The following is a 24,805-nucleotide window of genomic DNA, read 5'->3' on the forward strand; positions in this document are numbered from 1 at the left end:
GCAACTTAAAATTTCGACTTAATGATGTTGGTTTTTAGTTATTAAACACCTGAAACGGGGGTTCGACGAACTGAATGACTTGTCATTTCGTTTATTTTTTATTTTTCCTCGGGGAGCAATGATTGCGGAGATCGGGGATATTAAGGTCAATATCCCTCGGTGATAAATCGTGACGCGTGGGAGACTTTCAGTATTTGTTTGTGACGTTGTCATTTTCGTTCTGTATCAGTGACTGATTATTATTGAAACTCTTTGTTGTAATAATGTATTTAACATTATATTTTGCGATTCACTCAGTTTGGACGTTTATTACTGTGACAGGTCTAAAAAGTTTTGTATTTTTACTATTTTTATTTGTAATAACTAGCTGTGCCGGCGACTTTGTCCTCGTTTTGGATATTTACATGTGATTCTTTAAATTGGCACAACTTTTTTATTTATGAACCGATTGAAATGAAACAAACACTAAATGTTAAGTAAAGCTTACCACTATATATTGGTGGAAACCACATTTAAATGGGATAAGCCATTTCAGAGATTAGCGTGAAAAAACAATAATTGTTTGGGTGCTATATGCGTTGTTCCAATAATATTTTTTCTTATATTTCGTCCATGTACAGTCAGCGATCCTTTACATTTTTATTATATGTATTGATTATAGTTTTTTTTAATAGTTTTTTTTAAAGAAAACTATTAGAATCGTTGTGATTATTGTGTGTTGTGAGAATGAGATAGAATACTTTACGCGTGAAGGACGCGTTTTGCATGGCGCTTACGACCTTCTTATACGAAAACATGTTGTTGTTCTCATCGTCGACTGAAATATTTTTAATATCACTTGGTTTCCATCGTGTGTTTGTTGGGTTTTATTTCTAACACGGAAGTACTTCATTCATTCCGCGTGACTTTTGCATTACGGCCAATTTCAACAGTCTTATCTGTATTTTTGTTTATTTAAAATACAATTTTCACGTTTAATAAAAATAATTGAAATAAAAATAACACCGACCTAGGGTTATGTACAATGTACATATTATTAGACGCTCAACGTGCAATGGAACGGGCTATGCTTGGGGTTTCTCTCAAAGATAGGATTAGAAATGAGACTATCCGCGAGAGAACGAAAGTAACCGACATAGCCCACAGAATTAGCAAGTTGAAGTGGCAGTGGGCTGGTCATCTGTGTCGCAGGACCGATGGCCGTTGGAGTAGACGGATCCTGGAGTGGAGACCGCATCTTGGCAAACGCAGTGTGGGACGTCCTCCGGCCCGTTGGACCGACGATCTACATAAGATTGCCTGAAAATCGGGATGTCTGGCGCGAACTTGGGGAGGGCTATGTCTAGCAGTGGACTGCCATAGGCTGAAGTGATGAGTGATAATTGTTACGATGCGCGGAATCCGAATTTGAGGTCCGTTTGGTCCTTAAACACTTTAAATTTTCTAATTATGTTCTAAAAACAAAACTAATACGCTTTCGTCAAGTAACTTGATAATTACTCTCTTTCTAAGATAGCTACTAATTGAAAGTAAATCCATATATTACCATCCATATATGTACCATGGATTTCAAAAGCTATGTAAAAGGATATTTTATTTGGATTATATTTATCAGAATAACATTAACATTATACGGAATTGTGTCAGAAGCCTTTCCCTAGTGAGTAAGGTCAAGGAAAGTTTTATAATAGAGTCCGGCTCTTACCTGATTCATGGTAAGGCTTTATCTGATTAGTTCAGAAACGGTGTACCCTTTTCCAAAACTTTAAAATAAAAATCTATAGACATCATTATAATTCATCATTGAAGCAAAATTTTTACAAAAAAAAAAAAAACGAATGTGCTTTAGACCACACGACTGAAGTGAACCTAACGAAACGTAACACTCTCTCTTTCTATCTTCACTAACTTATATCTCTCCATCTCAACTTCCGTTCGTCCGATCACACTTTTCAGCTTACTCCCCAAGTCACGTATGTGTATCTATTAATTCATAAAATAGTCTCATTTCCCCAAGTCACGTATGTGTATCTATTAATTCATAAAATAGTCTCATTACTGGCTGATTCTGAATCTTATATGTTTCTAAAGGCAGATATCATATCTCCGAAGTATAAATGCTTTATTTCTATGACGTGCAATATCGTATTATCGTAATACATCCTTATGTAGCGTTATTTTCTTTCGTCATATTTGTTATCTTTTCGCTAAACCGGTTTACTAGAAGATATCGCTCTTTTAGCGATAAGGCCCTTGATTGGATACCCTTTCTGTCTTTATTTTTATTTATATTATTCCTATTTCCGTGTCTTTGGTATATTATAATAAAATGTTTTCAGTTCGTTCGCGCTATTCGTTTGGGAGTATGACATAAGCCTCCCCTGTCTTATGATAAGAAATTCAATATAATTTTTGCTTTTTATTTTCATCATTACAGCCTATACAGTCCACTGCTGGACATAGGCCTCCACAAGTTCACGTCAAAAATAACGTGAACTCATGTGTTTTGCCCATAGTCACCACGCTGGGCAGGCGGGTTGGTGACCGCAGTACTGGCTTTGTCGCACCAAAGACGCTGCTGCCCGTCTTCGGCCTGTGTATTTCAAAGCCAGCAGTTGGATGGTTATCCTGCCATCGGTCGGCTTCTTAAGTTCCAAGATGGTTGTGGAACCTTGTTATCCCTTAGTCGCCTCTTACGACACCCACGGGAAGAGAGGGGGTGGCTAAATTCTTTAGTGCCGTAGCCACACAGCACTTTTCATCTCTGGTTTCCCTTCAAAACGCATAAATCTTTCGCCTTTTTTATTTTACGTAGTATAAAAAAAGTTCCTTTACATTTAATTATTTTCATCTCAGATTTGTATTTATTTTTGTTCTTGTAAATTGTCACCGCTGTCTTTCTAAAATTGAATATTTATTATATTTTTTTAAGGTGCGAGATATCGAATGAAATTTCTTTTTGTAAATAATGATTATTGAAAATATAACACGTTTGTGTTTATACATACTAGCTGTGTCCGCGACTTCGTCCACGTGGAATTTAACAAAAATGTTGTTAAGTTCGCAGAGTTAAAAATAAATAGATTTTTAAAATAAAAGTAGCCTAAGTTACTACTTATTACATCAGCTATCTGCCAGTGAAAGTTACGCTAAAATGGGTTCAGTCGTTTCTGAAATTAGTCGGAACAAACAGACAGACAGACAAAAATTGTAAAAAATGTTATTTTGATATATGGACCGTATGTACATCCATGTGCATTTAGTAAAAAGCGGTTATTTTGATATTACAAACATACACTCCAATTTAATTTATTTGTATAGATGAATATTGGAAAAAATATGTATGTGTTTTTATTTACGTATTTATTAGGTCACCTGACTGCAATACCGTTTTGTAAAATAAACGCGAATTATTTGAAATTTAAGTAAGGTTGGTCTAAATAAAGGGACACCTCTTTTTTCCATAATGTTTGTAGAAAATCTCGGGACTTTCTACAAATTATCCTTCCTCTGATCTGGGTTCTGGGATTTCTTTTTTGAACAAAAACCGAAACGTAATTTTCAAAATCATGTCAATTAATTTAAAATTATTGTAGTTTGTCACAATAATATTTATTTGATAATATCTTATTTTTTATAACATTTTACGTTTGGTAAAATGTCGTAACGGTTTCATTTTATTGGCTACGTTTTGATTTCCGATAGAAAACATTTGGTATAAAGCTTTGTCTACATCGTAAAGAACCCGCGGCGGGCTCAAGTTGTTAGAAGGCGGTGATATCGAATGTTTTCTAATATAGCTTTTCTGACAGTCTCGTGAGGGTCACCTTGTTGTATTTTGACGATGAGGTGTAGCGGTTGCGAGATCGATTTTAGCCCACGACAAATATTTGTCTAGGCCGTACAGATGATTGTCGTACTCGGGGCATTTGTGTTTGGTCTTTGTGTATTTTTGGATCCCCGTGATTCTCTTTTTAATAAGGGCTTCTGATTGTATTATTGTATTTATTAAAGCAGGCATTGAGCAGGATTTTGATGTTAAGAATCCAAAATGTAGTTTTTTTTTTATCCTGCTCTAGTCTTTGTATGCTTTATGCTACATTTTTTTTTTCTTATTTTATGTCTATTCAAAGTTTTTAGCAATATTCCTTAATATACAACGAAATAATTTTAATATTCACTTATTGTCCACTTAAAATTTAGTGAAAAAAAAATACGCGACCTTCGTTAAAATTTCTCGCACGCTATCCACTAGGCCATCTCCGCTGTTTCGCTACTGTAGTACTGTCTTACGGTTTTCTAAGTTCAGGGCCCCCGCGATCAATGAATGTCAAGGACGGCCGCTCGCTGGCACGGGACATCTCATTGCCTAGATTTAGAGTCTAAAATTTATCACCTAGCTGTTAGAACTTTGATTAAAACTAGTTTCTCTGGTTGAAGGTAGTTTTACTAACTATTTATTAAGACGTACGCGTATAAATGATATTTATTAAGTATGAAGTAAACGAGATAATGGAGTAAGTCGTTCCGATGTCTAGTTACTCTAGTAAGTAGACATTTTCTTTCTTATGAATATAGAGCTCATTAGGTAGTCAGCGCCATCTGTGGTGAGCGGGAAACAGTTTGAAGTATTGTATAATAGATGGCGCTAGTTGTGCATAGTAAATTAATTTGTATTGGATTGTGGGCTATTTATTTATTACCAGACTACATATACTTCACTCACTGTCACTCGTGTAAATTAATGGCTACCGTTCTTGATGATTTGAGTCGTGGCGTGATCTATCAAAGCCTGTTAATTCTGGATTATATCTTCTGGATTATACTTTTTTAATTGCGAGAGAATTATGTTGCTTGTGACACTAATTGATATAGGTAATTGATATCATTTGGCTAATTGCGCTCCCTTAGACTTGCGAACTTACCCAGAACTTAGGTGCATTGTTTAATAGCTCAACAAAAGTTTTTAATTAAAATATCTTAACGTATAACGTACGTGTAAAAAACGAATTTTAAAAAATAATATTGTCATATTTAGTTTTTTATTAATAAATCTCGAAAAACAAATTAAACCTATTTAACTTCGAGAAAACGCGAAACGTTGAAAGGAGTTTTTTGTGACTTTTTTTACCAATCTTCCGCTGCAGCGCTGGGTCGACGCTCGAAATAAAATCGCAAGCGGCCTTGCGGACGGTTTACTGTTGCGCTGCTATTTTCGCTGCACCCGCACTTTCCGGACGGCTGCACGTTAGATGTCCCCCTCCCTTACCCTCTTTACCCCTTAGTTCCCTCTTCGTTGACGTGAAATTGTGGTAATCAACGGGTGATCAAGGCTGGGAATGATATTCTTAACCATGTGACGTGTTGGTCATGACGTCATCTTTTAAAGTGTAAATATAAAGTAACTAGCGTTAGTTATATACAATATTCGTTTGATGGATGAGGAGGATTTTTCTTTGAAATGTTTTCTTTTCTCAATAAATTGGTGGATTAGAAATTGTATTTACACAACACTTCCGAATTTAGTTTGGGGTTTCTTTTATTTATTTATTTTTTATACAAATAGGTCGGCAAACAAGCATACGGCTTACCTGATGGCAAGCGTAGCAAAGCAAGCACCTTGCCGACCCTACCTTCGACCCTCCCCAGGAGCTCTGGCTATCTTACTCACCACAGGAACACAACACAACTTGAGGGCAGTATTATTTAGCTGGGATCTTCTGTACTTCCCCAATCGAGCTGTTCCGAATTTTGAGCAGAAATTGCCCTGCAGTGAAAGTGCCCTACCTCAATCATTGTGTATAGAATTATTTCGTCGTATTCTTTTGTCTCTCTGATGAGAATGCTATTTAATATATTGTAAAGATAAGGAGTTTATTTGGTTGACCTGACTCCTGCTGACCTTAGGGATTACCACATCGCATCGCATCCCACTGCTGAGCATAGGATTATTTCTCCAGTAGGACAAGGATTGTAGCTTAATCCACCACACTGCTGCACTGCGGGTTGGCGGATACCAACTTAACGCTATATAATGATGGCTGACCTATATCATCCTTTTGTAGTTCCTAAAACATTGTTCCTTCATATTCTTCCACTACCTAACTTTAGTTATCGCTCTGTAATTAAACATACACATGTATTTATTGTCTTTGTTCAACGAAATTGAAATAATTGTTTAATTATTTCGCCTTACGCTTTGAGCCAGTAAATAATTAATTATTTCTGTACGACTCTACGTTTCGAAGTGAAATGAAATGTACACGCGGTTAAAATGTAGCAGCTCGTGTATTATTCATTGACGTTTTAATAAGCGTTGGTTTTGATTTGTTGGTATTTTCATACTGCATATATAATATACCTATAAATTATATGTAGCTGTAGGTACCCGAGATTGAATCTATTGTTAGCGTACGAGATAAAATATAAGCCGATTACTTAGCACGAGAGTTCTAAGTACGTTCAAAGATTTATGTACATTCAAAGTCGGTACAATCTGTACTATCAGGGGTAGGTAATATATTTTTTGCTGTCCCCTACCTCCGAAAAGTTCACATTACCTGCCAATATATATTCTTTAGGTCATATGAGATGGAATGAAATGAAATTACGTTTCGAGACGTGCGCACTGCATACAGACACAACTTAGTTCTTTTAAGTATAACTTATTCGGCAAACAAGCGTACGGCTCATCTGATGGTAAGCGATTACCAAAGCTTATAGACATCTGCAACACCAGAACAATCGCAGTACCCAATTCTCCCCAGGTGCTTTGATCACCTTACAGGAACACAACACTGCTTGAAAACAGTATTATTTAGCTGTAAGGTCGAGGTACCCCCAGCCGGGCTGCTCCATATTTTGACCAGGAAATTTCCTGCTGTTCCCAACCTCACTTACTTGTTAATGATTCTTGATATTTAACTTTGAGTTATTAATCATAATTATTATTTCATTCGAAGTTATCACTGATATATATGTCTATATCTAATTATATATAATAGACATCACACACAATAAAAAGAATAAAAATAGGAAGAAAAAAAAACACCAGTTATTCTAAGGGATTAATACAAACTAATTATTATTTTGTTCAATTATCTCGCTTTGATGTAGAGTCGAATGTTCTCAGACGTCCGTTAAATAGATTCCCAACATATAAATATTTACCATCGATTTAAATGTATTTCAAGAAGTCTGATAAAACTTGGCCGCAGTACGAATTGTGAGAGTTTAACGAGTTCACCAACTCCAGCTGGCGCACTACGTGAATATGAAAGCATGTTTATTTCGGTTATCAACTTGATGAGCGTTTATTATGTCAATTACTGTACTGAAACATCCTTTAAATGGTCCACTGTTGATAAAAGGATTAATCACATCAGCCTATCGCATTCCACTATTGGACATAGGCCTCCACAAGTTCGAGCCAAAAATGACGTAAACTCATGTGTTTTGCCCATAGTCACCACGCTGGGCAGGCGGGTTTGTGACCGCAGGGCTGGCTTTGTCGCCCAGAAGACGCTGCTGCCCGTCTTCAGCCTGTGTATTTCAAAGCCAGCAGTTGGATGGTTATCCCGCCATCGGTCGGCTTTTTAAGTTCTAAGGTGGTTCAGCGTGGTCGCCTCTTACGACTCCCACGAGAAGAGAGGGGGTGGCTATATAAAGGATTAATAAGAAATATTAATTAATCCTTGGTCTTCCCTCCGTGCTTCGGAGAGCACGTTAAGCTGTCGGTCCCTATTGTTATAATAAATACCTGATAGCTATCGTTACTCATAGTGGGAATTATATCGACAAGTCGCAGTTGTGTAGTGGATTCAGCTTCAATCCTTCTCAACATGGGGCAAGATGCCTATACCCAGCTGTGGGATATTACAGGCTGAAAATTAATCCATTGAAGTTTAACACGCCAAGCTTCCACATTAATTGCCACATATACGCCATAAAAATCCATCAGTCAAAAATTATTTGTTACTGTGCAGAAATGAAATACACGTACCCTTTAGTTTTGCAACGTACAATGTTTCCATAAAGTTCCCTTTTTTCGGAATTTCAATGTGAATGAATTTTGTCCGAGTTTTTTCTATATAAAGTTGAAAAAAATGAAAATTTTCCTTTCGTATATTTTCTGCGCGCCGTGTGTTTGGAATTTCGCGAGTCTATTTATTAAATAAGACTTTCGTGGAAATTAGTTTTTCAATATTGCTATTTGTTTTCTTAATTCTTTAGTTCTATTTTCTAACATACTCGTATATCGTTGTTTATCTGATTTTGAGGAAAACTTGTAAAGGAATTTTTTGTCGAACTTTGCACATTTAACTTTTAATAACTATTTAGGAGTGTTGGTAAATTTCGTCTGTCAATACATATTTATTTCTGGTCCGGATGTCTTAGCGAATTTCCTAGTTTTTTTCGTATTTCGTAGTTATCGAAACAAAGACAAAAATGCTTAATTTTGGTGAGTCGGTTATGCACCGACTCGTACTGCAGCAGGATCTTAAACCACTACGTGTAATCTCTTCAGTAGCTTTTGACGTTGTTGTGTTAATGCGGTAGAGCCTGAGATTAAGCGTCGAAACAAAACTCTTTACGTTATATAACTTTCAGACATGGTTTCTGTTATAACATGCAATCGAACTAGCACATAAAATATTCGGTAGAGCTTATTTTTATTTTTAGTCTACGTCGTTGCGTGTTGCGTTTATGGATCTAACATAGCTATTACATTGCCTGTTCAAATGTTATTGGTTTTTTCAAAAGTAATTACAATATCAATATCACATATTAGATACCTACCATCTAATACTCGCGACTTCTTACGATCTATTTACCATATTAAGCAATTCGCTTTGCAGAGGAAAAGCACAATCACACAACGCTTCTTCACATCTTATTTTTATATTCTTTTATTTATAAATGTTTTTAAATTTTAATGATTTCTTTTATGAATTATATTATTTGAAGATTTTGCTATATTTCAAGGTTATGTTTCGGGTAGTCTGGAAGAAATGGCTAACTAGCCATAAGACCGCCTCTTGTACTACACATTCTTAAGTTGTCTGTATTATTATTATTTTGTATTTGAATATTGTGGTATATAATAAAGAGTAAATAAATAATGTTTTTAAGAAATAAAAACTTAGGTAGGCCACAGCAGGAAAATCTCAAAATATGGAGCAGCCCGAATTGGGTAGTACCTCGACTATACAAAAATACTACAGATACACAGCTAAATACTACAGTTTTTAATCTGTGTTGTGTTCTTATTGTGAGTAAGGTGATCCGAACTCCCGGGGGGAATTGGGGATAAGGTTGGTCGCATTTGCGTTGCTTCCGGTGTTGCAGACGTTTATAAGCTACGGTTATCGCTCATCATTAGGTAAGCCGTACGTTTGTTTGCGGACCTACTTATAGTTATATAAAAAAAAAAAAGATTAAACTCGGTAGCTTTATTTGTAAACTACTCAGTACTTTTCCGTAATGCGCTGACAATGACACCTCTATCACTTTATTTATTTAGATAAGTGGCGTGGAACGTTTAATGCTCTAAGTATACCGGAATCTATGCTTTAGTACAAATAACAGTATTTTTTATTTAGTGATATAATATAATATAATATAGACGGCGCCACGGTTCGCTTAAACCGAAAATAAAAATCATCATATCAAAAGTTTCGCTCGGGCGGGTACATCGTTCCATAGCTTAATTGGCTAGAGCGCCGACACGGTCAGTCGGAGACGCGGGTTCGAATCCCGCTGGAGCGGTCAATTTTTGATATGATATTCAAAAATGTTTAATATAATATGTGTTGGTTTCACCGGTTTCTGATAAATACGTTGATTCTCGTCGTTAAAAACTATCTATCACCAACTTATGTAAATAAAAAAGATATAACAGGTTTTTATGGTCGTAATGGGACGCCATAGGATCGCTTGCGCACACCATGAACAACTAAACCAGCACCTGCTAGAAGTTTAGGTTAGGTTAGGTTAGTAGGTTTAATATTTTATTTTTGATATGATATTTAAAATAAAATGTTTAAGTTTAATATAATTATGTTGCAACAATCATTTATTTCTCTCATTCTAACATACACACATACAATGGAAAAAATATTTATCTAAAAGATAAAAAAGTAGGGACAAACAATGAAATAACGAATTAAATTTTTAACCTTGTTCATAAATTAGAGCGCTCGAAAATGAGTCTCACTCAGCATTAGCTGCGTCGCTGATTTTCAGCGAGCCCCACCTTATAATCGACGTAAATATTCAGTTGCTTAATGATGCCAGCAATAGGCAATATCCAACTAACCTCTTCACTGATACAGACAAAATTTTATCAACAGCGGAAGAAACCTAAGTGCATATAGAATGAAGAATAAATATTGGACCATTTATGCGTCTCGACGTGAGATATGTCCACGAGATGGCTTAAACGACGAGTTAGCGACGAGCTCGCCTTCTCTTGAGAGAGAGCGTTTATTGATTTATTTAACACAAAGTCGACCTTGTATTTAAAGTACATCTTTGTTTCATCGTGTTTAACGCCCAACTTGGTTTAAATTTACTTTCATGTGTGTGTTTGTTTTCTTTGTCCCGTACGTTATTGCGTTCCTTTGTCTCTGTGCTTTGGCTCTGTTTTGTACAATTTCTGTTTCGTAAGAGCCTGAGTTCTGAGTTAAAAAATATTCAATTTTAATCTCCACATGATTAGAAGTTGAATATTTTTGTAGATAATTTTCAGTATAGGGTTTATATCAAAATCAAAATTAAAAACAACTTATAGGCCCGATGAGCACTTTCGAATCGTCATTTTACAAATCACAACTTAAAATGATTATTATGTTTGTAAAAGTAAAGCTACCACCGATTCGGAATGTAGAATCTCCAGAAAAGAATCGGCAAGAAACTCCGCAGTTATATGCCATATGTTGATGATTAATCCTTTCGTGTCGTATTTTTTAATGTAACAGGTAATATTACGTGTCACGTAACGTGACGAGTTTTACGTGTCATATTTACGACTTGATAGTCTGTAACATTGGAGACTATTAGCAGACCGGTCTTAGACAAAATAACAACCTAAAGAGAAAAGTAATTAAATTGTCATAAACTTTCGGTCTATTTGCGATGATTTTTAAACATTCATCACTCATCATCACTTCAGCCTATGGCAGTCCACTGCTGGACATAGGCCTCCCCAAGTTCGCGCCAGACATTCCGGTTTTCCGCAATCCTCATCCAGCCTACACCGGCAATCTTACGTAGATCGTCGGTCCAACGGGCCGGAGGACGTCCCAGACTGCGTTTGCCAAGACGCGGTCTCCACTCCAGGATCCGTCTAATCCAACGGCCATCGGTCCTGCGACACAGATGACCAGCCCACTGCCACTTCAACTTGCTAATTCTGTGGGCTATGTCGGTTACTTTCGTTCTCTCGCTTTAATCATTACATAGTATAAAACAAAGTCGCTTCCCGCTATCTGTATGCTTAGATCTTTAAAACTAATACGATTTTCTTTAGTAAATAGAGTGATTCCAGAGGAAGGTTTATATTATGTTATAATACATGCATAATATAGTAGAGGAACCCTGATAGTTTTTGCAACCATGCGACCAGCCGGGGCGGATCGCTAGTGTAATATAAATTATTGAAAGCCTTTATCTATGTAATTGATTTGTGCTAAGCATTCTCGATCCTACGAAGAGTTACTATAATCTCGCTCTCACTCTATCTTAATAACTTTTCCGTTGAAACCTTCTTGACTATCATATAAAAAGGTCAATAACTGCTCTCCCTTTCATTTGATTTAGTACAATTGTAATCAAGGATCCTTGTTAGTCAAGAGCGCTTCAACAATAGATTATGATTCAGCCTGTAATAACCCACTGCAGGGCATAGGCCTCTTAATTCATATAGGAGAACGATCGGAGCTTAATCCACCACGCTGTTCCACTGCGAGTTGGCGGATAAATTCATTACTATGAGTAACGATCGCTATCAGGTGTATATGATAGCAACCGGGACCGACAGTTTAACGTGCTCTCCGAGGCACGGTGGGGAGACTGACAAGAATAGACAACCAGACCGAAAATAAATATTTGTATAAACACAAATATCCACTTCGAGCGGGAATCGAGCGAGTATTAATTATTTTTCGATTCCCGGTTCAACGAATAACATCAATTATTATAAAGACCGAACAATAAAACCACGCTTTTACAATATGAATATAATTTAAACCCAATAACGAGGGCGTAGTAGATATACATATAAACAAAATTGTAACTGGCCGATGTCTGGCCATGACAGATATTTAGGAAAAACGATTTATAGACGTATTTATATATAAGTAATTTTTATTTTTTGGCTGTCGTAATGTTGTATGAGAGTAAATGATGGCTAACTGAGGTGAGGTTTTCCCAGTTGTAATCCTGACAGTTGTTGTAAATGTTACATCTTGTTACAAAATCTAGAAATAGTATTGTCACTGAATATATATATTATAATTGATACTTTAAATTTCTTGCGTGACGCTTTTTTTTTATTTAAAAATTAACATCCACGTGTTCAAAATTTTCATGCCTTTGTTAAACATGCATTATAATTATATTAATACCACAGGCGATTTATCATAAAAACTACAAATCGACAGTCCTGTGGCTGCCTAGTAAAACTAGGACGTGGACCGTAATTTTTTTTTTACGTGACAAGTTGCTGGCAAAAGCTAGTCGATGTCGAAGTGAAATATTTCATGGATATCGACGAGCGCTCTGATTGTATTTTAATTTATTTACTTTTAAATTTCTTTTCATTCTCCCGTTTCCACGGACGAAATTTTAATAGTCGGTTCTGAGCGCCTGTCGAAATTTAACGAGCAACAAAACTAACATAGCTTTAGTGTTTATAAATAAGCAGGCGCTTCGACTAATTGAGGTTTTAACTTATGAATTTATTTTAAACATTTGCTAGTCCGTTGCTTTAGTGGTTAGTATCTACATATTCTGCCTTATGCTCCAGGATTATGGATTTGTTTTTATTTTTTTAGTCTCGGTGTAACTTCAATATTACATGGTCAAAATTAAATGTATTATATGTGAATTATATATGTATACTAACTAGCTGACCCCGCAAACGTTGTTTTGCCATAACACAAAATCAAATATTTTTCTCAATTTGATCGCAGCACCGACTGTCGGGACAAATTGAAATTAAAATACAATAATATTTGATGCTGCGATGGTAGCGCAGTCTACCGGATCCAATGTAAAACATTCCAAAATTAACAACTACTTATAAATGAAAAATTAGTTAAATAAATATTTTCCAGTGGACCAAATTGTGAATCTAAACCATCCTCGAATCCCCTTGAACTCACACAAAAAATTTCATCAAAATCCGTCCACCCGTCTAGGAAGGGTTCGGTGACATACACACGCACACAAGAAATATATATATAAAGACTAGCTGACCCCGCAAACGTTGTTTTGACATATATGTTATTAACGACCTTAAACCTCCTCCCCCTCCTTTATAACTGGGGTGTATGAAAAATATATGTTGGCTGATTCTCTCTCTCTTCTTCCGTAATTAAATGTTTATTTAATTACGTACATAAATATATACATGGATATTGTTATCGAATGTTAGAATAAAATTTTTAATATTAAAACAAATACAGACATCAAGGAAGTCGACTCGAAGGCCCGTTATCTTTCTGTGGTACTTAGTTAATAATACCGCGAAGTGCTATTTGTATGAGATATCGATATTTCAATAATTAAATATTTAATAATCATAACACTAATGATGACTACATTCATTTAATAAATCGGTGATTTGGTGAAGTTTTAACAATTATCGTTTTCAAATGTTTACGCGAATTCCACTCATTATAATGAAACATCTTCAACTACCACCAGTCAGATTCCTCCCGTGACCATGGTTGCTGTAAAGTATTCGATTCGGGCATCTAGAAAAACTTAATGAATCGCGATAAATCCCGAAAAAGTTGTTTAATCAACAATTATCGATCGCGATTAGGTGTTATAAATATCGCGATCCTATTGCTCATGGCAGGCAAAACTATCCGCCAATTCAGTGTGTATCACACTCCTTTATGGAAATAAGGTCTTTGTGTAGAGAAGGTAGAGTATAACGTTTCCGGGTTATTTCAGGCCAATTAAGTCCAATTATAATAAATGATAAGATAAAATAATATCAAGAAGATAGATATCTTATAAAAGATATATAAAATAATTAAGAACAAAAATGATAATAGAAATATCATGTGGGGATGACACAATTGAAAACAATACATTGTAGAAATACATTGAATAATAATTTGAAAATGACGGCGTTCCTTTTAAAATCGCACGATAAAAATCTTTTTGGCTTGCATCGTCATATAACGCTGTCAATTTAAGTATCTATAAATGTATAACGCCTTAAATAAACGTCAAATTGATTGTCAATTGACTGGCCCGTTGGCGCAGTTTGTAGTGACCTTGCTTTCTGCTCCGAGGGTTGTGGGTTCGATTCCCACCCCGAGTCTGGGTGTAATATAAATATTTATTTATATATTTATATATGTATTATTTATAAGTATGTTTATCGAAAAAAAAATATGTAGCTGTATACCAGTCGGCTGTAACCTTTAACACAAGCATTAAGTTGCTTACTTTAGGAACAGACGACCGTGTGTGTATTGTGTAAATATTTATTTATTTATTTATTAAAAAAAAAATACTCATCGGTTCCCGGTAGCATAAAAATACTGTTTCAAAGATCTCGAAGTACACACAGCCATAAAAGTTCTGACTACGATTTAAATCTGTACATATACAATCCTCCTTTGTTTTGTGTTATATATGTGTCATTAAGTTAGTCTAAAAATAAACGTTATACTGGGTATTCGCTGTGTTCGTTATCATTATACAGCAAAAAAAAAATGTCTCTAAATGCTGTTGTTACCATAAAACCAAGAATAATTTATATTTTTTTCTAAACTTTTATGTACAGATATTCCGTCGGGTCAATTTAATTATACGTGTATGATATTACGAGTAATCTCAGAACATCAGTACATGAAGAAAGAGGCATGTGCCCAGTAGTGGCATGTTATAGGCTGACAGTATAATATGTTTATCTAGTGTACAATAATATCCAACATTCTACTTCCGTCAAATATTTGTATTTACAATTTATAAATAGAACACTTGTAGTTTGTCATTGGTCTAGTCAACTTCCCGTTGTTAAGGTCTCTCAATTACTTAAGTGCGAGATAAAAATTTTAAACGAACCGGTGAGACAGGCCCTTAATTTTGAAAAATGAATAAGTTTCTAAATGTCAGAATACTGTCTTTGTCTCTAACAGACTATTTCAAGAAAGCTAACAAAACTTCAGTTTCAAATTTCGCCATTGTTCTCGAACATTAATAATGAGTTAGTCCAATGTAAACGATGTTTTATAAAAATTGAAATTGTCTCGTCTTCATTTTCCATTCTATTTAAAATTAGCAAAATCTGTCCGATTTTAGCACCGGAGGAAAGAATTAATTTCAATGAATATTAGAAGGTAAGGTTTGATCGTACTGGTGTAGTGTTGCGAAATTATCGTTAAAAGCGACAGTTGAGACACATTTAGCGTATAATAAAGTTATTTTATAGAACATCGACTTAAAAACAATCCACAAATTTCAAAACTTTTTTTTTTTATATATATACCACTATAAGATGTTTAACAGTACCTGATGCAAATACTTTTTTGTTGCAAAAAAAAGTGCCAAAATAAATTAAAGTTGTAATACAATTAGATAAAAACTTTGAAAGGAGATGGTTTTTCATAGGTCCCTTTCATTTTATTCTTTTTTTTATTTTTTTGCCATTGCGGCCATATTACACGAATAATTGTACTTATTATATATTAAAAAAAAAAAAAACAATTAACAGTCTACAGTTCCAAATATAACCGCACAAATATACAGAGACAATTTTGGTCAATGACACAATTTTTTTTTTAATTTGAGTAAAGTAAAATCACAGAATTACGCATACTAGCGGTCGCCCAGCGGTCGAAATTCGACCACAATTAATTTAAATTATAAGATAGAACATTATCAACGTTCTGTTTTCAAAGACTACTTCTATAATAATAAACAAAAGAGTATATACATATGCGTGTGTGTGTTAAATAGACGGTAGTGTGAGTATTGTTTTTTTATTGATTTAATATATTTTAATGCATAATTAAAAATTAATATATTAGTATTCTGCATTCCTTCTCTATATAAACTATAAGTGTGCGAAATTTCATACTCATCCGTCTGCGCAATTTTCTTCAAAAGGGGTACAAAGTTTTTGCTTCGCGTATATACGAGTAGTATAGGTACGAGTAGTTTATTAGTAGTAGTATAGGTATATAGATAAACGATTCATATGAACGGTTAAATGTGACAAAAGACTCGACTCTTGCGAATCTGCGTGGGACGTCTACTAGTGAAATACGAGTAAATGATCTCAAAAACTCTTGAGTCACTCAACGCTTCTCAGAAAACATCAGACTGAAGACTTGTGACGTCATTGTTTACTTTGTCGCGAAATGCCGTTTCACAATACACCGAGTTCATTTTGTGAACTGAATGATCTGGGCGTTGATTACAGGAAATGGCTGTTTGTTTAGTAAAGCCTTACACTTAGTGGCCTCTAATAGGATGTGAATTCAGTATCTGAGGTCTGAAAATACAAGCCCAGATGCCCAGGATACGGCAAACGTCAGTATGGTCAGTATTCGAATACTTGTCATGGGCGACGTTCGATCCGCGACCGCTAATGTTTACGTCATATTGGCGGTCGAAACTTTGAAATTTGTTGAACTGACTTTAATGTAATTTTTTGCAGTAAGTACATGATTAATAAAATCTTTGAGTTTTTGTACTATAAATTAATGCTATTACTGTCTGTAGTAATATTTTGAATTGATTTACAGTCACGCCATTATCACGAGTGTTAAAGTTTTCAAATGTTTGCAATCGGAATTTTCCAAACTGAAACTAGCCTGTGAGCGTTTCATCACCACTTTCACTCAATAACGAAGAAAGGTTTGGCGCATACAATGAAACAAATAAACGACTCACGAACCGGACCTACGATGGATGTCCTTTCTCGAGTTTTAAGTGTTATTATTTGTGAGACATGTGTAACATTTGTAAAAACAATAGCAGTCGTTTGTTTCGGACAACGGACTGGGGTCCAACCGTGTACTATTTGTGCTAGCCATTTCAAAGCCAATTCTGTACCATTGTTCAAATAATGTTTTAGATGAATTGGTCCCAAGGGATACGCATTTATGATTCTACCTCCTCTGTCGCTTAAGTTGTATTGTTTTATGATGCCCTTATAAGTAAATAGCGGTTTTACTGTAATTAAAAGACTAAATTTTAAACTGTTATTGTTTCTAGACGACTCTACGATTTTGTTCCTGCGAGTACAATGTTTGTGATTGCGTTATCTTTGAGCAAAACAACTTTATCAATTATTATATACGCAGCGGCTTCGTCTTTTATAACGTCTTCTTTGTTTACTACGTTTTAATATCGTTCATTATATTCATTTTCTGGATTATTGATATCGTCTTAAATATTAATGTCTATTTTAAGCTGAGTATTTCGGTTTTAAATGATTATGTTTTGATCTGAATACAAATGGGGTATTATGGGGCTTCTGTACAGGCTTTCCTCTGGCAGTATTCTGTGTTGTATTTCAATCTTCAGCTACCTACGTACTATTGAGAGCTTCATTGCAATCGGATTTATGCTTTTATATCTTTTAAAAAGGATAGAAATAACCTTGTCAGCTAGCAGTGTGAAATATAAATTACGACTTATTTTTCATACATAACGACCATAGACAAAATTTTCTGAGGATTGCGCGACCACAAACATTGATACCAGGATTTTCACACGATACATATCAGGTTTGGATTGTGTCACATTAAAACAATTATAATTCCAAAGAAGTAGGTACCGCTTAAATTAAATAATTGTGACCAAAAACTAGTGCTAAAACCGATCATTGATTAAGCATTAGAACACGATTTAATACTAGATGGGAGATAAAAATAGTGCGGAATTATGTTTATTTGCATTACGAGGTTACTGACCTCTAAATATCCACGTTGTACAGTTTATTATACAAGGATGCGCAAACACAAAGTACATATTGATGTTTTGTGTAATTTTTAAAAGGGTTATTGACCCACAATTGCTCTGTAGCTTAGAATTTGTAAAAGGATGGATACAAGAGACGTGCTTATGTGTCGTGTAAATTTTATTAGCGTTGTTGTGTACGTAGAGCATCGACCATACGATCTCTGGTTATTCATATCTGTATGATCGATGAAGCTTAGCTTCGTGCTTTCTGTTCTACAGTAGATCACTGTAAAATTATATTCTCGTTTGGCTTTGGTTACGTTTTATATGACGTTTTATTTTTAGTGTAGAATACATTCTTTAACATTATTTTATTTAATGATTTACAAGAACGAAGTCATAAAAATTATGTGATTTTTGTTCACCGAGATTGAGATTAAAAATAGTCTTAAAAGTGCGTAAGTACGGTCAAGATTGCATTATTTACAGACTACGGAACTGTCAGCCACGTGTCCGGGTCTAAAGTAATTGTTGAGTTATGAAAATGCTAATCAACACGAGATTAAGCTAAGCAAGCATACCGTTTCTTAGAACAATAAATAATTGCTCATACAATGTTTCAAAATGTAGAAAACATATAAATATTATAAAATAATATAAGATTTTTGTTTGTAAATAATAGAGAGTACATAACAAGATACATCGTGTATTTTTACCATTGCCATATGTATTATCTGAAAGGTATTGTTTTCCTCTGTAGAACTAGAACAAGGAAATATAACAAATAACCATTATTTAAACTGATAGAAGAAATATTATTAAACTACAAATACAATCATACATTAACAATGTTTACATATAATTGTTAAATGACTATTCGTCAGCTAATTAATCAAATTCTTTGCTCGAGCACCCATTACTTACACACACACACACACACACACACACACACACACACACACAACACACACACAAACACACACACACACACACACACACACACATATACACATACACACACGCGCGTAATTATAATTAAATTATGATCATCTTAACTTCAATGATCTGTGCAAGATAAGGAATCACATATATTCTTTTCAATCAACACAATTCATAGACTATTCTTTTAATTAAGGCTATTTGTTGTATGTATTAAAAGCAATGGTGTATCACATCATTATCATCATTATCACAGCAGCTTTTTGCAGTCCACTACTGGACATAGGCCTCCACAAGTTCACGCCAAAGATGGCGTGAACTAATGTGTTTTGTCCATAGTCACCACGCTGGGCAGGCGGGTTGGTGACCGCAGGGCTGGCTTTGTCGCACCGAAGACGCCTCTGCCCGTCTTCGGCCTGTGTATTTCAAAGCCAGCAGTTGGATGGTAATCCCGCCATCGGCCGGCTTCTTAAGTTCCAAGGTGGTAGTGGAACTGTGTTATCCCTTAGTCGCCTCTTACGACATCCACGGGAAGAGAGTGGGTGGCAATATTCTTTGATGCCGTAACCACACAGCATATGGTGTATAGACAATATATATATTTTTATGCGATTTATGACGTATGCGATGCCCGTATGTTCTTAGACATATCACTTTCAAGTGCAAAACGACCTAGACAGTAAACGATACGGTAAAATCGTCTCAAACTGTCGAAGTACAATGTAAACAATACGATATAATCAAATAGGTCACTATAGATCAACGTTATCGGTCACCGTTCTCCCGGGCCGGTGTGCCGGCCGGAGCCGGCGACCGGGCCCGACGGCCGGCACTCACACCGAGTAGTCAGTATCAACCGTACTGTCGTACAGAGCGCTCGTATCGCGTGCTATGCACCGCGCAGGCGTCCGCGAAATTATCGTAGCGAGTGTGTGATCAGCTGATATTTTAATATTTGTTTGAGTGAGTGTTCGAGATGGGCCAGTCCTTCGGAACAAACTCGCACAGCGGCGACCAGAGGCATTACGTGAGAAAGGAAATCGGTACGTCAATTGTTATGCACTTGTGAAACCGCTCGCATCCTGTACCCGGACGATGTAATCGCCGATTGTGATTGCGATTTTTCGCTGATCTATCGTCTCTGTTGTTTTTTTATTATTATTTAATATCATATTGATGATTTTATATCATATGGGTCGTTTTCTAAATATAACAGCCGGCTGTATTCGAAATTTGCGTCGTCGATCGCTGAATTAAATCGAAAATAATTTAACTTTTATTGTGCCGGGCGGTGCTGTAATGCTTTCCGAATGAGATGACGTAAAGGCGATTTAAAGAGCCAAATCTAATTAGTATAACTTTAACTTTCTTAACAATTTATTTCGCAGTTAACTGCACCGAGCTGTATGGATTACTCGTGTTTTCAATGATTCAAGCGTAACGCGTTTTATAGCTTTGATTGTGTATTTAAATTAGGCTGTTGTAATGTAATTAAAACGATATCTTGTTTGCTTCCACGTTTGTGTTTCTTTTATACGAAACTTATCACCACGTCCTTAATACAATTCCTCGTTATTTGTAATATGTTTTTAGTTGTTTTAATTGTTTGGGTTTTTTAGATCGCTCGTCTAAGTTTCATATCAATGTAAATTAACAACGGTTTAATTGAATTTAGTTTTCTGTTTCGCATGTAAACAAACGTGGGGTGCGTCGTCCGTCTTCGGGCTGTGGGCGTGTGTTTGTGTGCGATGCGTATGACTGTATGTATTGGTTACACGTGCCAGCGTTTGCAGGCTTTGTGGGATCATATTTATTGTGTTTCCTATGCAGACACGCTCCTGCTTTTAGCGTTATTGGATGCAGATTTTCAAATGAGATGTACGAGTGTGTACTGTGTAGCGTCTTCAGCGCATTTCATACTAACCAACTGAGCGATCTGTTCTAGACGCAAATGTCTTAGCTATCATTCTCTGTCGTCATAGCACATGTTTATCAAATTGTGTTTTAAATTTATCGTTTATACTTTAATGTGTTTTATTTTGAATTTCAATGGTTCTCGAAGTTTATCTTTTCAATTGTTAAAGTTTAGGTATCTGTCTAAGACGTGACCTCGAAACAACACTACGTGCTCGTTCGCTTAGCGAGTACCTACAGCTTTGAAAAGTCGAAAACGATATTATTTTAAACATCTGAATCTATGTGAGAATCGTTTTAAATATACTAACTGAGGTAGGGCACAGCAGGAATTTCTTGCTCAAAATATGGAGCAGCCCGACTGGGGTAGTACCTCGATCTTACAGAAGACCACAGCTAAATAATACTGTTTTCAAGCAGTATTGTGTTCCTGTTGGTGAGTAAGGTGACCAGAGCTCCTGGGGGGATTGGGTCGGCAACGCGCTTTCGATGCTTCTGGTGTTGTAGGCGTCTAAAGGCTACGGTAATCTCTTACCATCAGGTGAGCCGTACGCTAGTTTGCCGACCTGGTGAAAAAAAAAAAAAATACGAATAATATTTTATTTATATATTCTTTACATGCATGTCAATAGTAAGTACTGTACTGTACTGTACGATGTGTAGGTGGCTATTTCTGAGTATGTTACGCTGTGCAATCGACGACGGCTTTTTATGCTATGACATAATATGACGTCATTATCCGACATGTAATACATGTAAAAGTTACTTGTAAACATACTGAAACAATTAATTTATTATAATATTATCGACCAGCTCCGGCTTCGCACGGGTGCAATGGTGATACTAAATATAAAATAAATATTTGCAACGTAAGCGCAAAAAAATCTGTTTATTTACGACATCACATTAGCAACCCGTAAAGCTATCAGTGTTCCTCTACTATATTATGTATGTGCTATACATATAAATCTTCCTCTGGAATCACTCTAATGAAAACCTCATCAAAATCCGTTGCGTAGTTTTAAAGATCTAAGCATACAGACAGCCGGAAACGACTTTGTTTTATACTATGTAGTCATAGTCTATATTATTATAATAATTTGAAGTTAATCTCTAATTACTCGCTAGCCAGTCACGTTTCAAATTTTTAATAAGACGTAGAATGTTCTGATTTAATTAATGTAATAGCCCGGGGACCTTCGAAACGGTAATCCGATTTATTATGTTCATTAAGGTTCTAGCAGCACTGTTGGCGGTTTCAGTCGTGGCGCGTGAATCTCACGCGTGACTCTAATAATACTATTAGTGACGGTTCACACTGAATGCGGTTACGTGAAACGAAAACGCGAATCATGTATGAGATGATGAATTAAGGAGTTTATCATTCGTAGGTAAAGGCTGACAAAGACCAACAATTTTGATTGATTGATGTCGTAATATCCCACTGCTGGGCACAGGCCGTCTCTATGTAGGAGAAGGGTCGGAGCATAATCAACCACGTTGCTCCACTATGGGTCGGCAGATTATATTAGCAGTAATCAGTAATAATCAACAATTATATTAGTTCATTACTATATTAAAAGTTATGAGTTTGATTTGTAAGTTGCAACAGAAAGAATGTTTATTGAAAAAACACGATAATCTGTGGAATATCGCACTATCACAATATTATTTTTAGAAAATACTGCCCAATTATTTATTTCTACCGGTTAGCGATTTCTGAGTTGTCTTCTAAAAATATCTAATGTAAAAAAATATCAGTAAAGAATCGACATAAACTTTCATCAAATTGGACACCGAAACACGTTTTTGTTACTTATTGTTTTTCTAAATTAAACCACACCGTTCGCGAATAAGAAACCGCGCTGTAGTTCTGTTCGATCTGAAAGTCCATAAGTATCAAGTAATTATTACGACGCACTTATCCGATATACGTGTCGGTTGTTATGAAGCGTGATTTTAACGCTATTAATACAATTGCGTGTGGTATTTTTATTGTACTACGTGGATATTGCCAGAATTTACAGTTTTATTGGAATGTTTTGATTTATTTCTTTGATTTTTAACGGACTTCCACTAAGGAGGTGGATCTTGATTCGAATGTATTTTTTATGTATGTTATCTCAGTATTTGTTACTGGATGGACCGATTTGGATGATTTTTTTCTAATCGAAAATTGGTGCTTGTAATGCGTTGTAATTGGAAACGTATTCCACACGCCATTCCACTGCCGGGCATATGTCTCTATTTATAGGAGAAGAATTAAAGCTTAATCCACCACGCTGCTCTACTGCGGGTTGGCGGATTAATTTGGGTTTATTATTATGTAACTGTGTTCAGATAGTCTAAAATAGCATGAAAGTGTTCAATGAGTTTTTTTTTTTTTAATTTAAAATTCTAGTCGAGTAAATAAATAAACAAACGCACTAACAGAAGTCGAGGCCGCACAGTTATAAATATCACCATTGAGTTTTTACGATAATTTAGTAATAAGTTTTATTTTCATATTATTCTGACAACACGCAATATTAGGCTAAACTGTATGTATTGATTGATTAGGCTAACTAACATGTAATTCGATAACTGGTTCCGCGTGGTCTTATTGCTACTTGAAAGTTCTGTTTCTATATGTAAAACGAATATTCCCTCAAAATATCATACAAGTAACATATATGTATATATAATACATACATTTGCCACAAAATACACATACATGTATATATATATATATCATACACGTTTCCTGTTACTTACCTAAGTACCTTTTGATACCTATCAAATTAGGAAAATAGTAACCACGTAAGTGCATTATTCGTGTAGATAGAAGTACACGCATTCAAGTACTCTAATGATACAAACATACACGTTCACACAAACTCATACCTATACGTAAACGCAAAAGGTAAACTATAATATTGATATTAGCAACTCTTATTTGTTTGTAATTTAAATTGTCGTATTTATCGCCTACGTAGAAATTGACTCTTCAATATAATCTGTAATCTTATCTAGAGAGACCGAAATAACTAAATTGCTGTGACGAGCTGTGTTTGTGTACATTTGGGTCGTGAATGTAGGTACATATTAGGTGTAATATATATCATACTAGCCGATCTGGCAAATTTCGTGCCGCCTTATTTTTTTTTTCTTCTTGAATATAATAATTATGTGTATCGAAAAAAAAATATAGTCTATCTTTCAAGTTGGATCAAACTGCACACAGTGTGCAAATTTGATTAAAATCGGTTTAGTAGTTTAGGAGTCCATCGCGGACAAACAACAACAAGGTCTTAAGGCATAACAAAGACTTGTTGTTGTGAGTAATAGGCGCTATAACATTGCGTGGTAGGGAATAAAGAATAAAGCGGATATCGCTAATCCTACGTTTCAAAATCTGTAATATTGGTACTGTAACTATTGTGGTGAACAAATGGCTGAAAATCGATTTAAGTTTATCATGGATTATGGTTATGTTCATTTGGAAAAACCCGTTGTCGAAGTAATTTTAATTTAGAACCTAAAAATAGTAATTCGCACGAAATAAATTTATGTACATATGTCAAATTTGTAGAAAATATTTTTCATTTTCTTATTTTTACTCTGTCGTCGTGGTAGGTACTGCTACAATTATCGAACCCCCTATCGTGTCTGAGGTGACACATGACCGTAACAGGTGGCTGACAAACCCATGTCCCCCATGAACTGTTTTAATACTGCTAAACAGACACGCAATTGCATCTGATAAAAAAATACGTTGATTTCAAAATTTGATAGTTTATTCAAATAATTAGAAATA

Source organism: Melitaea cinxia, chromosome 14 (assembly GCF_905220565.1).
Source record: "Melitaea cinxia chromosome 14, ilMelCinx1.1, whole genome shotgun sequence".
NCBI lineage: Eukaryota > Metazoa > Arthropoda > Insecta > Lepidoptera > Nymphalidae > Melitaea > Melitaea cinxia.